Genomic DNA, 18,934 nt, shown 5'->3' with positions numbered 1-18,934 from the left:
GTCAGGTCTCCGTCGACACAAGTGCGTGGACAACCTTAAGAGCACAATTTTTTTATATTATTATTCAATTCAATATTAAGGAGTGAAAGATTCAGCTCTCTAGATCTAATTAATAATTTTCTTCACCTTGTGAGTTATAGTAATTTTGTTGGGAATATATAATTAGATTTTAAAAAAATAAATTTGAAAAAATCTAATTTCCTTGAAGTAAAAAAACAAGGGAAATTCTTATAAATAGAAAAATCTCAAAAATATTTATAATGTACTTTATACTTTTCGAACTTTTTGCTATAAAGTGTAATATTTTTAAATATATTTTTATATTTAAAAAGGCTCCTAAAAACAAGTCAGGCTAGATATGAATATGATAGAGTAGCTAATTTCTTCAATCTCTTGTCCTATGGGCCATTTGGCCCAAATTATTACTCTCTCACCAATATCATTACTCTCTCACCAATATTTTCAATGTTCTTCTTTGGTTCACAATTTCTTTATTGTTGTTACCATATATTGTTGTACTGAAAATAAGTAAATTAGGATCTTTATACCTGTACTAATTTATACTTTCCTTCTTTGTACCTCATTTTATGTATATGTACCTTTTTATTATCTCTATAAACATACATTTATATTGAATAATATACAAAAAATAACATGGTATAGGAGTTAGTGTTTTAACCTATCTGCTGTCATTTCGCTCAATTACTCAGCTACCATGTATTGGGGTTGATGTCCTAAATCTTGTAGGGTCCTATAGTTTGTAAATGTATTGAACAAACTCATTGTCTATTTAATAAAATATATGATATTATATTCCATTTATTTTTGTTGCATTAACCACAAACCAATAAACTAACATCCAAGGTTATCTTATAACTTAAACATGTATGTAGAGACATATAAGTAGATCATGTTTAAGTGATAACCTAAATGGTTTGTAGTAGATGACTAAGGTTAGGTACCTTATCTTGGTGACACTACAAGTATGACCAACTTTGTAGGTGTTACAATTGTTATAAAGTGTTATAAATGATCTGATCATGATCATTCATGTATAGACATGTGAGTAGGGATATTCTATAAAAAGGAGTTTGTATAAGACCAAATCACGAAATGTTTAGTCTCATTATATAACAATGTTCATAATAAAGACTTACATTTCACCAGGATGACCATAGGCAACATGACCTGAATCCTGAGTAAGTTGTGAATTTCTGTCTATGAGGGCAATTCTTTGATTTGTACGGGTGAGAGTGGCCAGATCACCGACTTAACAAGCCTACCATTTTAAGGATTCGTCCGATTGGAGAGTTAAGAACACAGTTATACAAAAAGAAATTCAATCCTTTCTCGAGGCCGGGGTAAGTAGATAAATTGCTCCTATAAGGATTGATTCCGGGACTTGAACAATGTGGTGTCACACCTTTTCCTGGCCTGAGAGGGGTTTAGTCATAGTTGGACTATGATCTATTGTTCATTAGAGGGATCAGTGGTACTTAAGGAGTTAGATGTAAGTACATGGGCAAAACGATAATTTTGGCCTAGTTGTACTTACGAACAATTTGTGAAAGGTCATCGTACTGCTAATTGGTTATATCCAATAGACACAAAAATATATCTGTAGTACAAAGAGTGCAGCTTTCGGTTTTTATGGAGTGTCTGACAGTTAACAGATGGTGAATAATTTAATTAAAGAGTTTGATTCATTATTCATGTACCATTGGAGCTTCAAGTTACAAGTCCATGAGGTCCCATTGGTAGCTCAATAAGATTAAATGAGAATCAATTTTTTGATTAATTTGAATTTTCCAAATTAATAGAGAAATTTAATTATATATGATATAATTAAGTTTTTTTCTTTAATTATATGTGATATAATTATTATAATGTATTTGATACATTATAGATTGATTGAAAGGATATAAATATTTGAATAAGATTCAAATATTATTAATATGAATTAGATTCATGGTTGTTAAATTTAATATAAATGTAATTTATATTAAATGTCATAGAAGAGAGAAAAGAAACTATAGGTTATATTGTATGTGATACAATATGAAATCTATAGGTTGTATGTTATATTTGATATAACATATAATTTAATATATATTAAATATCATTTTTATTTTATTTTAAATAAAAATGAGAACTCCCTCTCCCTTTTTTCTCCCCACCCACGTAAGTGGGTGGTTGTGGTATTTTGTTTTTTTTAAAGACAGGATAAAGTCTCCTTCTTCCACAATCTGTTCTTCGATTTTGACACATTGTGAGAAAGACAGAAGAGTTCTGCAAGTTTTGATTTTGTTGGTGAACAATCTCAATTCTTCCTCCTCTCTACTCAAAATTTCCCTCATTCTAAAATAGTTAGAGCCCACCATTCATGGATTCTCTACATGAGAATACCGAGGAAGTCTTTGTGGTAGTGTTCGTGTATTTGATTGAGGTTTTCTTGAAGAAAGTCTTCAAGGCATTCGTGTACTGTTCGAAGGATTCTTGAAGAAAAGTCTTCAAAGACAATGTTTCTAAAACCTAATTATATAGCATGTTGTAATTTATGTAAATGCATATCTTATTCTTAATTTATTGTAAAATTTACATTCAATAAAAAATGGGATTTGGGACGATCTTTCTTCCGCTCACAGTTCCCTTCAATTGGTATCAAAGCCAGGTTTCTGGATTACTGATCCCAACCTTTGCCCAGAACTTCGACGAACGACTCAAAACTTCAAACAAACTTTGAATACAGACTCGATAACGATCGCAAATGTAAAAGGATTTACAAACAATCGCAAATGTAAAGGATTTAAATCAAACCGAGGCTAATCATCCCGAAAACATCCATTAATCCGCACATCCACAACAAGTTTAACCATTAAACAGCGTAGAAATGCACCCACCATGAATGTAAATCTCATTTCATTGCAACAGATGAAATCGGAGTATCAGAACCTGACTCTGATACCAATTGAAGGATCTCATAACACAGAGTTCCATGAGCGCGTTCGGATTGCTCCGATCTCACCGTGACCGAAATACAACATTATACATTCAACACATATAGTTATGCAAATCAACTCTAATTAATAGCATGCTATGAACAACAAAAACACAAGGGAAAGAGTGCCATACCAGTTGAAGACATTCTTCACACTTCGGCACTCCAAGCAGCGGAACCCTCCAAGTAATCTACCAATGCCCAGCAGAAACGTCAACAACAACAGCACGAACAATCGCAAACTCACGACCGCAATGGGGACGACACCACCAAGAGCCCCGGGTATTCTCGGAGTGAAAACTTAAAGAGTGGGCTTTGGTGAATTTAGTAGAGGACGGAGGAAATACGAATCGTGTAGGCGATAAGCAAGTGGGAGGGAAAACAACGCTATCGCATAGCAGAAGTGCTTATCGTCTAGAGGAGCTACACGATCATGTAGGATTTACTGAACGATCGTTTAGGAAAAGGTATATGATCGTTTAGTAAAATCAGCACACTATACGATTGTTTAGAGAAGCTATCCGATCGTGTAGGCGAGAGTGTGCGATCGCTTAGCGCGAGGTGGACGATCGTTTAGGCGAAGAAGAGCTATCGTATAGTCTCTCGATTTTCTTAAAAGATCGTTTTGATCAACACCAATGCGCTCTCACTTTTTTCTTTGAGCGATTGAACGATGGGATTTCAAAATGAAAACATTTTTCATTTTAACTCATCGGTCACAATAACCGACGTTCCCCACTAACCTACGTCCAAACGTGAAATTAGGATTAATTATCATATAATTAATCAATTAAAAAAATAAAAAAAAATATATAATCATATTATATTTTTACCCTATATTTTGATATCACATATCTATTATAGTATTTTCTCCTCTACTTGATATAAATCATATTTATATCTAATTTCCTAAAAAGAAATTGTATCTCATATATTTAGCCAATTATATCATATATAATTAACCAGTCCAATTATATCATATATAATCGAACTTCCTCTTGTTAATTTGAACATTTCAAATTAACCCAAATACTGGTTCTCGAATTTATCCAAGCTACCCAGAGGACCTAATGGACCTGTGGCTCGAAGCTCCAACGGTACGTGAATAGCTAACTAAATTCTTTAGCCACGAGATCCATCATCCGTTAACTATCAGGCATTCCACTAAAGACCAACAGCTGAATTCTTCTTACCACAAATATATTTTTGTATCCATCGAATATAACCAATCATGAGTAAGATGACCCTTCACAGATGCTTGTAAGTACAGCCGGACCAAATTACTGTTATGCCCTTGTAGTTACATCTCATTCCTTAAGTACCACTGATTCCTCTAATGAACAATACAACATAGTCCAACTATGTGTGAACATCTTTCGGGCCAAGAGAAGGTGTATGACGCCACATCGTTCAAGCCCCGGAATCAGCTCTTAATGGAGCTATCTATCTACTTACCTCTGCCTCGGGGAAGGAGTGAATTCCATCTTGTGTAGCTGAGTTTCCAGCTCCCAAATCAGACGAATCCCCAATATGGTAGGTTTGAATCGGCGACCTGGCCACTCGCACCTATACAAATCAAAGGACTGCCCTCAATGGCAGGAGTTCCCAACTCACTCAGGATTGAGGCCATGTTACCTATAGTTATCCTAGTGAAGTGAAGTCTCTCTCATGAACGGTGTTATATAACGAGACGTTAACACTTCGTGGTCAAGTCTTATATAAACTCTTTGTATAGGACGCCCCTGTTCGCATGTCCCCAACACGAATGATCAGGATCAGACCATCTGTGATAAGTCACAATACTTGTGACCATTCTACAAAGCTGGCTGCATCCGTAGCATTACCAGGATAAGGTTTCCTTCTTTTATCTATATACTACAGACCATTTTGTTATCACTCAACACATGATCCACTTGTATGTCACCACATACATACTTGAGTCATATACAGATAACCAGAGATTTTATGTTTATTAGTTTGTGGTAAAGCAAATAAAACAAGTAATTGAGAAAAAAAATACAAGATGTGAAGTAAATATCATATATTAACAACACAAGCGTTCGTACAAGCTGTTTACAAACTACAGGACACGAGACTTTAGGGCATCAACCCTAACACATGCATCATTTTATTATAAGTGTTATAATTGTAAGAGTGTATCAACATGCAACAGAAGCAACAAGGAACAATAAGTATTCAAATTCATTAATTTTGGCAGAAACTAAAACATGCTCATCTAATATAAAAGAGTTTGTAGTCATACCTTTGTAGAACTCTTCAAGATCTTGTTCCTTAGCAGTTGTCTTCTCCAAAGAACACCGTGAACCACCTCAAGATCTTCCCCATTATCCTCTTGGAGCTTTAGAACGAGTTGTGGGACTCAAGAACAACTTGAAGCAACGAAAAGCAAGGAGAAGCTCACTGCACCAGTCTGCTTGAAGAACTTTTTCTTCACCCCGAAATTTTCAGTAAAATCTCTTTGAATACATGCCTCAAATTCACTCCAATCTTCTTTATTTATTGCAGGTGAACATGCAAAGAAGAAGACTGCATAAGTTGCAGCTCATGCTTGGAGTAATTGAAGGCAAGGTGAATGATGTTTGTGTAAGTAAGTAGAAGATAGATAATGGAAAAACCTGTTTTTCCATTTTGTGCATTTTTATAGTTTTTCAAATTTTCCAAAAATCAAATGATTTCAATTAATTAAATTTGACTTCAAAACTGAAAATATTATTAATTTTATAAAATTATTTTCACAAAATTAATTTTCTAATAAAATTAATAAATAATTATTTAAATAATTCTGATTAATTTAATATCAAATATTAAATTAATTTTTACACAAATCTATCTTCATATATTTAAATTATATTTACATATAAATTCTTCTATCAAATATTAAATTAATTTTTACACAAATCCATCTTCATATATTTAAATTATAAATTCTCCTATTTCGTTTAATTCTAATTTGAACGTTTCAAATTAACATATCAAGCTACTCTAAAGCTTATCCATTTACGAGCTAGTAGGGGGACCTCACGGACCTATAAATCATGGGCTCCAACGATCCGAGATTAATCGGCTAAACTCATTAGACCGAATTAACTCCCATTCATTAATTAATGGGTGACTCTACTATAGCCCATAGTTGAACTCCCCTCACTGTAGATATGTTATGTTCACTTTATATAACCATAGTCAGTAAGTCGATCCTTCACAGGTTGTTTGTAATCACAGCTGGGTCAAGATAACCGTTTTACCGCTCTGAATACTTCTTGTTCCTTAAGTTCCCACTAAACCTCTAATGAACAATGTTGATTCTGTTGAGGTTTGTGCCCTAAAGTCTCGTGTCCAGTAGTTTGTAAACAACTTTGTTTAAACACTTGTGATGTATAATATAAATGATATTTACTTCACTACTTGACTTTGCACATTTAGATTTTACCACAAACCAAGAAACTTAATATCCCTGGTTATCTGTATGTAACTTAAGCATGTATGTGGTGACATACAAGTGGATCATATCTTGAGTGATAACCAAAATGGTCTGTAGTATATGGATATAGGAGGGAAACCTTATCTTGGTAACGCTACGGATGCGGCCCGCTTTGTGGAATGGTCACAAGTGTTGTGACTTGTCACAGATGATCTGATCCTGATCATTCATGTAGGGGACATGCGAGTGGGGGCGTCCTATACAAAGAGTTTGTATAAGACTTGACCATGAAGTGTTAACGTCTCGTTATATAACACCGTTCATAACTGAGACTTCACTTCACTAGGATGACCATAGGTAATATGACCTCAATCCTGAGTGAGTTGGAAAATCCTGCCATTGAGGACGGTCCTTTTATTTGCATGGGTGCGAGTGGCCAGAATGCCGACTCAAACCTACAATTTTGGGGATTTGTCTGATTTGGGAGCTGGGAACTCAGCTACACAAGATGGAATTCACTCCTTCCCCGAGGCAGGGGCAAGTAGATAGGTAGCTCTCTTAAGGGTTGATTCCAGGGCTTGAACGATGTGGCACCACGCATCTTCTCATGGCCCGAAAGATGTTCACACTTAGTAAAACTATTATTGTTCATTAGAGGGATCGGTGGTACTTAAAGAGGAAGATGTAATTACAGGGGCAAAACGATAAATTGGCCTGCTGTAACTACGAGCATCTGTGAAGGACCATCGTATTGATGATTGGTTATATCTAATGAACATAGAAATATATCTATGGCAAGAAGAGTTCAATTGTCGGTCTTTAGTGGAATGTATGGCAGTTAACGGATGGTGGATATCGTGACTAACGAGTTTAGTCAGCTATTCACGTACCGTTTGAGCTTCGAGCCATAAGTTCATAAGGTCCCCTTAGTAGCTTGGATACAAGTTGAGAGTCAGTTTTTGGGTCAATTTGAAATGTTCAAATTGACAAGTGGGAGTTCGATTATATATGATATAATTGAACGAGTTAATTAAATATGGTATAATTAACTTTATGTATGAGATACATTAATTTGGAGGAAACTGGATATAAATATGATTTATATCTAGTAGAGAAAAAAATATTATAATTAATATTTGATATTAATTTATCAGTTATGAATGTGATAAGATCATATTCAATGGGCAGTTATAAAGGAAATGGGAAGGCGCCTCTTCGTTCTAAATAACGGATGAATGCATTATAAATAGCAGACGGTGTGTTGATCTCGGTGCGCACGGATATTATGAAAAACATAGTGTCATCGTTTAGAAAATCAATGCCTATACGATAGTGACTGTATGATTGCTTACATATACGATATTGCTAAGCGATGATATATCGATTACCCCGTCAAGCGCTATTATCTAAACGATCGTTTACCTTTTTCTTAAGCTATCGTTTAGCTCTCGGTATTTACTAAACAATCGTATAGACGATCACTTAGTTTTACCTACGCGATCGTTCGGACGATCACTCACCCTTTTCCTACACGATCGTTTACTTTTCCTACATGAACGTATAGATGATCGCTTACTTTTACTACACGATCGTATACTTTACCTAAACGATCAAGCATATTGTCTATGTGATAGACGACCTCTTCTCCTACTTACTTGATCGTTGTGTACGGTCTGTCTTACTCTTTCCCTCTATCAAATCCAAACAAAGCCCACACTTTGGATTCTCACTCCAAGAATACTGTGGGCTCTGAGTGGTGTTGTCTTCTTCGTTTCCTACTGTCCAAGTGGTGACTGTTCGAGGTAGACGATTGGGCTTCAAACTCGTTGTGAGGAAGAAATCTTCATCTGGTATGATTTCTTGATCCCTTTAGCATTATGAAAGTATGTTTGAATATATATACGGTAATTCTGTCACAATGAATTGGAAAGATCCTCTTTCGCTTGTAGGTACTCTTGAATAAGAGTTTCTTCAGATTCATAATACCTATGAATCAAATCCTTTCTCTATCATGAGAAGGCGGGCCCATATTGTTCAAGACCTGGAATCAGTACTTAAAAGAACAACCTATCTGCTGGCCCTAAATCAGATAGGAGTGAATTCCATCCTGCGGGGTTATGTCCCCAACTATTCATCCGGTCATATCCCTAAAATAGGAGGCTTATTGAGCATTGTTGTTGGACTACTCTCACCGTTTGCAGATCAAAGGATAATCCCGAACAAACAGAAGTTCATAGCTAGCTCAGGATTAAGATCGAGTTAACCTAGGTTACTTAATAATGAAATAGCCAATTTTAACAGTAAACAACCGTTATAAAGAAAAGTGACTATTTTCGTGGTCCAGTCTATATGCAAACTCATTACATAGGATGCCCTCACTCACATGTCTCAACATGAATGATCTGTGGATCACATTGTTTGTAAATTTTATAACTCTTTGTAACAACTACAAAGTGGGTCGTATCCAATAGTGTTACCAGGATGAGATACCCAATTTCATCCATATACTTATTATGTAACGACCCGACCCCCTAGGACTTAGATAAGGCCGTTACTAAAATAAATGCATGCAAAGAATTTAAAATGACGCTCAATTATTTGAAATAAATGCTAATTAAAACAAGAGAAGTTCAAAAGGCATTTATTAAATGCAATTGTTAAAACAAATAATAGGGTACCCAAAATTCTTAAAGACCAATAAAAGTATATAAAAGAAATAATCCTTAGAAATAAATTTTTAACAGTAAAACTAAATATTAAGAGGAAAATAAGGACTCAAATTTCAAAGTGCGGAAGCGAAAAAGTCTAGTCCCAGTGTCATGATCACGAATTCCACTACGCCATCGCCGGTACATCTTTACCTTTTCCTGAAACATCAACATAAGAAAGGATGAGTATGAAATACTCAGTAAGTAACCCCACCACCTATGGCACATAAGCACATGAAACAGACAAGAGACTGAGTCCTATCCTATTGTAGTTAAGTATGCCCATAAAACTGGTGAATCCCGAAGGAAACACAAAACTGGTGACTCCCGGAGGAAACACAAAACTGGTGAATCCCGAAGGAAACACAAACTGGTGAATCCCGAAGGAAACACAAAACTGGTGAATCTTGAAGGAAACACAAAACTGGTGAATCCCGAAGGAAACAAAAAACTGGTGAATCTCGAAGGAAACATAAACTGGTGAATCCCGAAGAAAACACAAAACTGGTGAATCCCGAAGGAAACACAAACTGGTGAGCATCTAACTAATCAATGAGGATATTCACACAGTCTCAACGTTCTAAGAATCAACACCATACAATTCTAAAACATACATGAAATCCGTGGTACCATGGCTCCATCACATACACATAATCCTCAACAACATATTATACAACGTTCATGTAAACCTTACATCATAATTCTACAACATACAAGTATGCCTCAACACCAGCAGATCAGACGTCGACATATGAAAACACATACCATCACATGCTAACGATTGTGTATTTAAACAATTCAGAACTCGTGCCAGAACATACTTTGATTCAGGTCATACTATCAATCAACATGCTAACAATTTACCATAACATACACTCACCATGCTAGCATACAACTAAAGCCTGGCTCGTGGGCAGTTCCAGTGATAAGATTACTTACCTTAATCGAAAATCCACAGATACAATCAGACAACCAAACGATGACAGCGGTTTGAAGTAACAGCCCTAACATATGAATACAACCATTAAATTTCAGTCCAACAATAATTGTGAAACCTCAGATTCAAATTCAAACTACCCAAAAGCTTACCTTAAGAACTTGATCAACAACCACTCCCAAAATCTCGACTCCAAAATCTCCTTCTAACAAATTCTAATTCCAACGAACGACAACTTAGAACCTTCAAAACATGAATTAAATGATTATTTAATCCAATAATCAATGGGTGTCAAAAATCCTTCAAGAAATCCATCTCATAACATTGACCTTACCTAAATCCAAGATCTGTTCAAAACCAAGAGTCGGCGGCGGGAAACTGGAGTTGAATGGCGGTCCCGTGACAGACACTGGAGTAGCCCGTTGGACAGATCTATGGCGGCGGACCAGCGGTGCAGAGGTTTGTAGGGCTGAACGGAGGAGTGGCATGCGGCTGCGAACGGCGGGCTCCTCCGGTTTCGGGTCGAAGCAGGCAGCAGCAACTCAGACGGACGGATCCTCCCACTGGCGAGATCGTTGCGACTCCGGACGGCTCTTCGGTTGGGCGAGATTTGTGCAACTCAGATGGATGACAGAGGAGGGTATGGGGAGTCGCACGGACGGTCTGTGGTGGCCGAAAGGAGAATCGGCAGCGCAACGAACGATTGGAGTTTGGGCAATGAGGGAGGTGGCGACGGAAGAGATAACAACGAGGGTGGGGGTTCCTTTTTGCGAGAGGAAGAATGAATGTTTGGTTTTTTTTTTTTTTTTAAAAAAAAAGATAATAATAATAATAATAACTAAAAAGGAAATAGTATAATATATATTTAATTCATTTCTTGATTCCACTTTATACTATTAAATTCCTTTCATTTTCAAAAGAAAATTTAATTCATGTCATTAATTTTCAAATTGAATTTCAAAATTGAATAATTTTCACGCCAACACTTAAATTCTCACACTTATACTTCAAATCCAAAATTCCAAACATGCCCTCCAACTAAGGACAATTACTAAATTTCTAACTAATAAAGTTACTAAAAATTACATTATTATTAAATAAAATAAAAAAAAAAAATGTGGGATGTTACATATTAGACTATTTAGGCTATATTCTGTTAACTTGATCCTGTTTATATCACTACATAAAGTTACAGTATTCAGACTATGATCATGGATATGTTTATTAGATTTTCATAATAGAATGCAATAAACAACTCATTATTATTGACAAATAGAATGTTTAACACGAACTGCGAGTTCTAGGGCATTCTCAACAATAATATATATGAATATGCATGATTTAAATTATAAAGTATGTTCATGCATCATATAGTATAAATGTTATAGTATATGTATGCATGCATTATAGCATTTCCATGCATCATGTATATTATCATTGTTATAATATATGGTTGAATGAATGTATGAAAGTATGCTATAATATGATTCATTACCTAGTTATATAATTGTTATATGTATTAGTAATGAATGGAGATTGCATGAAACAAGACATTACCTTAGGTTAATTTATAAATGTTATGATTAACTGAAGTATGTCAAGCATGCAATGGATGTTTTAATTATTTCATTTATTTATAATCGTTATAACTAAATGAAATTAGAATTAAAATCAATAATTAAGAGTTGCATGTAAACCTTAGGCTATAATCATTTTTAAAATTGTTTTAAAATATGATTGAGATAGACCTAAGATCACATTTCTAATGAGATTAGAAATCTTAGTTTAATCTTTTAATCGGTAAATTGATTTTTAATAAAAGATTAAATATGTAACAAATGTATCTATAAAGACCTTTTGTCTAAGGTGGGTTTGGGTTAGGTTAGGGTACTTAAGTTAATGGAAACGTCGCACCCCTACCCGGGAACCTACCTAGAAAGGTGAATTAGATAGATTTGTTACATCCATGCAAGTTTGATCAAATTCTACTAAAGAGTTTAATGAGACTTCAATCAAAATTGTTTAATCATCAAAGACAAGCGTTGTTTTTTAGCAAATTAAACAAACACTTAGATAAAATCAATAGCCGAATTTTTCCTAAGTTAATTAACCCTACGTAAAACACTCAATGGAAGGAAAATGAGGTATATGATACTTCATTTTATCCTCTACACGTTGCTCCCTATAAATTCACACTGTGAGATCTACTCTCGACCTCGAGGCACCATGGATGTCCCCTTACGGGTGACATTTGGGTAGGTCAATAACAAGGTGAATGGAAAGATTGTTTATAGTAAGTGGGAGCGGGACGTGTGACAACACATCCCTCGGTCTCTCTCATTAGGTTAAATAAAGTTTCATTCATCACCTTGTTGCATCGTGGGTGTCCCCTTAAAGGATGGCAAGGATGGCAGTATTGCATGACGCTTTATTCAATCTCTAGAAATGGATAGGGTCGCTTTAGTTTCATGTCCTAATCGGTTTTTCCTTATGGTTGACTCATTGGGACGAAACTCTAGAACCTAAAATGAAGGGTTACACTTACACAGAATTGTTAAGGATGTTAATAAATTTTGGACCGAACAATGGTGAGTGTTAGTTGCAGTGAAAAGGTATTGTTTCTGTCTAATGATTTAGAATGCCTCATTTCAATGAAGGGGCACTTGATCACCCTACGGTGACTTTTGTCCTGCCTCATTGAAACATCATTGCAAAATAGATGTAACTTAGGGTACACTAGACTATTTTACTAAAAATCTATTTGGTTGTCATAAGTGTTTTAATGCAAGTAGACTAAATATAAATAGTTTGTTATTTTTCAGCAAGTTTTTTTAACATGGCTACTGCTACTTTAAGTTTACTCCCCGCGGATAAATTAACGGGAGAGAATTACGCTAGTTGGAAAAATATAATCAACACAATACTGATCATTGATGATCTTCGTTTTGTCCTGATGGAGGATCGTCTTCCCATTCCAGCTCACAATGCTCCTCAAAACGTTCAGAAAGCATACGAACATTGGACACGGGAAAACAAAAAAGCCCGAGCGTATATATTGGCTAGTCTTAACGAAGTATTGGCCAAGAAGCATGAGTCCATGCTCACAGCTCGTGAGATCATGGAGTCCCTGAGGGGAATGTTCGGACAATCGTCTGCACAGCTCAGACATGACTCTCTTAAACACATCTTCAATGTCCGTATGCAAGAAGGGGCATCTGTTCGAGAACATGTACTCAACATGATGGTCCACTTCAACGTGGCAGAGATGAATGAGTCTAGCATTGATGAAGCCAATTAGGTTAGCTTCATTTTGGAATTTTTACTTGAAAGTTTCCTACATTTCCGTAGTAATGTTGTTTTGAACAGGATTGACTACAACTTGACCACTCTACTCAATGAGCTACAAACCTTCCAATCCTTGATGAAAAAGCAAGGAGCAGAAGGGTGAAGCAAATGTTGCTTCATTTTCTAAAAAGTTTCATAAAGGTTGACCTCTGAAACTAAGTATGCACCTTCTTCCTCCGACACTAAAAAGTGGAAGAAGAAGGTGGGTGGAAAGGGGAAAGCTAACCTTGTAGTTGTTGCTCAAAGGGGTAGAAAACTCATCAAGGCTACAAAGGGAATCTATTTCCATTGCAACCAAGATGGTCATTGGAAGAGGAACTGCCCCAAATACTTGGCAGAAAAGAAGAAGGTCAAACAAGGTAAATATGATTTACTTGTATTGGAAACCGTTTTAGTGGAGAATAATGATTCTGCCTGAATTATAGACTCTGGGGCCACTAACCATGTTTGTTCTTCATTTCAGGAAATTATTTCCTTGTGGCAACTAGATGCTGGTGAGATGACGATACAGGTTGGAACTGACACGTCGTCTCAGCTGTGGAGTGGAAGGTCTCCGGTTGACTTTACAGCACAATTTTCTTATTTTAGAAAATGTTTATGTAGTTCTTGATTTAAAAAGGAACCTTGTATCTTTAAAGTGTTTCCTTGAACATTCATATTGTATCAACTTCATTGTAAATAAAGTGTTTATTTCCAAAAATTGTGTTGATATTTGTTCTGCAAAACTACAAAATAATCTTTATATGCTAAAATCGTTAGCAACTAATGCCCTCCATAACATAGAAATGTTTAAGACTGCAGTCACTCAACATAAAAGACTTAAAATTTCTCCTAAAGAAAATGCCCAACTTTGGCACCTAAGACTAGGACACATCAATCTCAATAGGATTGAGAGGTTGGTGAAGAATGAACTTCTAAATGAGTTAGAAAAAAATTCTTTACCTGTGTGTGAGTCATGCCTTGAAGGCAAAATGACTAAGTGACCTTTTACTAGAAAGGGACATAGGGCTAATGAACCTTTAGAGCTATTACATTCAGACCTCTATGGTCTGATGAATGTAAAAACTAGGAGATGTTATGAATATTTCATCACTTTTACTGATGATTATTCAAGATATGAGTAGTTTATTTAATGCAACATAAGTCTGAATCTTTTGAAAAGTTCAAAAAAATTCAAGGCTGAAGTTAAAAATGTATTAAACAGAACAATTAAAACATTTTGATCTGATCGAGGTGGAGAGTTTATGGATTTAACATTCCAGAACTATTTGATAGAACTTGGAATAGTATCTCAACTCTCAGTACCTGGTACACCTCAACAAATGATGTATCATATAGGAGAAATCGAACCCTGTCGAACATGGTCCGGTCTATGATGAGTTATGCTTCCTTACCTGACTCGTTTTAGAGTTATGCAATAGAGACCGCAGCGTACATCTTGAACTGTGTTCCTTCCAAGAGTGTTGTTAGAATACCTTTGAAGTTATGGAATGGTCGTAAAGCTAGTTTACGTCATTTCAGAATCTGGGGTTTTCCAGCACATGTGCTTGAGGCTAATCCTAAGAAATTGGAACCACGTTCAAGATTGTGCCTATTTGTAGGCTACCTAAAAGGAACGAGAGGTGGTTACTTCTTTGAACCTAAAGAAAACAAAGTGTTTGTATTGATAAATGCTACTTTTCTTGAAGAAGACCACATAAGGGAGCACAAGCCCAGAAGTAAGATTGTGTTGAATGAAATTTCCAAAGAAACTACTGAATCTTCAACAAGAGTTGTTGAAGAACCTAGTAACTCAACAAGAGTTGTTGAAGTAGGATCATCTAGTAGGTCAAATCCACCTCAAGTGTTGAGGGAACCTTGACGTAGTGGGAGGGTTGCAAACCCACCTGTTCGCTATATGGGTTTAACAAAAATCCTGGCTATGGTAGCTGATGGTGAAGTTGAGATCCATTGTTTTACAATAAGGCAATGGGAGATATTAACAAAGATGAATGGATCAAAGTAATGGATCTCGAAATGGAGTCTATGTACTTCAATTCTATATGGGATCTTGTAGACCAACCTGATGGGGTTAAACTTATAAGTTGTAAATAGATCTACAAGAGGAAACATGGTGCTGATGGAAGGGTACAAACCTTCAAAACTAGACTGGTGACAAAGGGTTATACCAAGGTTGAAGGAGTTGACTATGAGGAGACTCTCTCCTCTCTTTCAAAAGCCAAAATACAGCAACCACCTATTTACGTGGGTGGAGAAAAAAGAGGGGGAGGGAGTTGACTCCCTCCCTCATTTAAATTAAAATAACAATTAATTTATATAAATATGATAACTAACATATCATATAATATATATGTTAAATTATATATTATATCAAATATAACATATAATATATAGCTTAATATTGTATCATATACAATATAATCTATAGATTCTTTTCTCTCTCATATGACATTTAATATAAATCACATTTATATTAAATTTAACAATTATGAATCCAATTCATATTAATAATATTTGAATCATATTCAAATATTTATTTCCTCTCACTAAAGTTTTAACGTATCAAATACATTATAATAATTATATCACATATAATTAAAATAACTTAATTATATAATATATAATTAAACCCCTCAATTAATTCGAACAATTCAAATTAATCCAAAAACTGATTCTCATTTAATCCTATTGAGCTACCAAGGGGACCTCGGGACATGTAGCTTGAACCTCCAACAGTACATGAATAATTAATCAAACTCTTTAATTAAACTATTCATCATCTATTAACTGTCAAACACTCCACTAAAGACCGACAGCTACACTAAAGACCGACAGCTACACTCTTCGTACTACAGATATATTTTTGTGTCCATTGGATATAACCAATCAACAGTATGATGACCCTTCACAAATTGCTAGTAAGTACAACTGGGCCAAAATTACCGTTTTGCCCCTGTAGTTACATCTAACTCCTTAAGTACCATTGATCCCTCTAATTAACTATAGATCATAGTCTAATTATGACTAAACAACTTTTAGGCCAGGAGAGAGTGTGGCGCCACATTGTTCAAACCCTGAAATTAGCCCTTAAGGGAGCAATTTATCTACTTACTCCGACCTCGGGAAATGAGTGAATTCCTTCTTGTGTAGCTGTGTTTGCAACTCCCCAATCAGACGAATCCCCAAAATGGTAGGCTTGTTGAGTCAACAATCTGGCCACTCTCACCCATACACATGAAAGAACCGCCCTCATAGTCAGGAGTTCACAACTCACTCAGGATTCAGGTCATGTTACCTATGGTCATCCTGGTGAAATGCAAGTCTCTATTATGAACGACGTTATATAATGAGACTACATTTCGTGGTCCGATCTTATACAAACTCCTTTGTTTAGAATATTCCCGCTCACATGTTTATACATGAATGATCAGGATCATATCATTTGTAGCACTTTACAACAATTGTAACACCTACAAAGCGAGTCATACTCATAGTGTCACCAGGATAAGGTACCTAGCCTTATCCATATACTACAGACCATTTAGGTTATCACTTAAACATGATCCATCTGTATGTCTCTACATACATGTTTAAGCTACAAGATAACCTTGAATGCTAGTTTATTGGTTTGTGGTTAATGCAACAAAATGTGGAATAAAATATCATATATTTTATTAAATAAACAATGAGTTTGTTCAGATCATTTACAAACTATAGAACCCTACGAGATTTAGGGCATCAAGCCTAACAAAGAGTGGATCAAGTTTGAGTAGATAGCCAAAATGGTCTATAGTATATGGATAAGGCTGGGTACCTTATTCTGGGGACACATTGGATGTGGCCCACTTTATATTTAGTACAAACAATGTGATCCTAAATTGTTCATGTGGAGACATGCGAGTGGAGACATCATGTGCAAAGAGTTTGTATAAGACTGGACTAAGAAATAAGTCAATCTTACTTTATAACACTGTTTATTGTTTAAGAATGACTATTTCAAAGCAATAACCTAGGTAACTTGACCTTAATTCTAAGCTAACTATGAACTCCTATTTATTCGGGATTATCCTGAGATTTGCATGGGTGAGGGTTGGCCCAATAGCGCCAGCTCATTAAGCCCCCCGTTTCAGGGGTAGAACCGGATAGATAACTGAGGACATAAGGTGCAAAACGGAATTCACTCCGACTCACTTTTAGGGATAGTAGAGAGGTTGTTTCCTTAAGTGCTAATTGTTGGACCGGTATGATAACCCTAGAGGAGGGGTGAATATGGTTTAATTAAACTTTTTCTTAAAGTATGCTCAATTTGATCTAATTAGATATTTTAAAATTAAATTGATAAAAACTCTCATTTATGCTAAATAACAATATTGATAAAAAATTATGTAACAATATACTCAATCAATCTCAACCAACAAAATTAAGGAATTAAAATTAAATGCAAGAATAACTAGGAAAAAGATAGAGAAGAAGACACAATGGTTTTTATAGTGGTTCGATCAAACACGACCTACATCCACTTTTCCAAGCGCCTCTTGGGACTTCGATTAAAAAATATTCTTTTGACTCTTTCCATGGATGAGAACCGAACCGCTACCTTGCTTCTTTTACGGGTTCAAGAGCAAACCCGATCCTTTCCATGGGTTAGAATCCAACCGTTACAATGTTTTGAAACTTTAAATCACACAATGAAACTCTCTAAAAAGAGTGAGTATACAAGATTGAGCTCACACACTTTAATCCTCACAATACAATAGAAATTTCTCTCAAGAATAAGATGAAAAGAAAGAAATTGGAAGCTTGTAGAGAGAGTAACAATGGTGGCTTTTTTTTGGCTAATTTTGAGAATTGTAAAAGTGAAAAGTTGTTGTAGAAATTTGGAGAAGAAGATGGGTTCAAATAGAGAGGGAAAAAATTTTGGAAACCACATTTAATTTGGATCATTGGATTTTGGAAAAAGAAAAATCAATGGTGGAGATTTTAAACTAAACTAGCCGTTAAACGTAAACAAAATATAATATTAATTTTTTTTTTTGTTTTGAAATTCATTTTCTTTTTAAAACAATCCAAAAATAAAAAACATACCATGTGTCAAGAACTAGCCGTTAGACACAAACATAAAATTATATTAAATTCATTTTATTTTAAAAATAAATCCAAAAATAAAAAACATACCATATGTCAAAAACTAGCCGTTAGACACAAAATAAAATAATATTAATTTCATTTTCTTTTTAAAATCAATCCAAAAATAAAAAATTTCATGTGTCAAAAACTAGCCGTTACACACAAACATAAAATAATATTAAATTCATTTTCCTTTTAATTCATTTTTTTTTAAAAATTGTTTTCTTTTTAAAATCAATCCAAAAATCAAAAGCCCACCACGTGTCACTCTCTTAATGATCTACCATTCAACCAATATGTTGTCACATGTCTACATACAAATGGTCCGATTATGCCACGTCATCCACCATAGTATTTTCCCGTTAAACTTGTTTCTGCCA

The sequence above is a fragment of the Benincasa hispida genome, chromosome 9 (genome assembly GCF_009727055.1).
Source record: "Benincasa hispida cultivar B227 chromosome 9, ASM972705v1, whole genome shotgun sequence".
Classification (NCBI taxonomy): Eukaryota; Viridiplantae; Streptophyta; class Magnoliopsida; order Cucurbitales; family Cucurbitaceae; genus Benincasa; species Benincasa hispida.
This window is presented reverse-complemented; position numbering follows the sequence as displayed.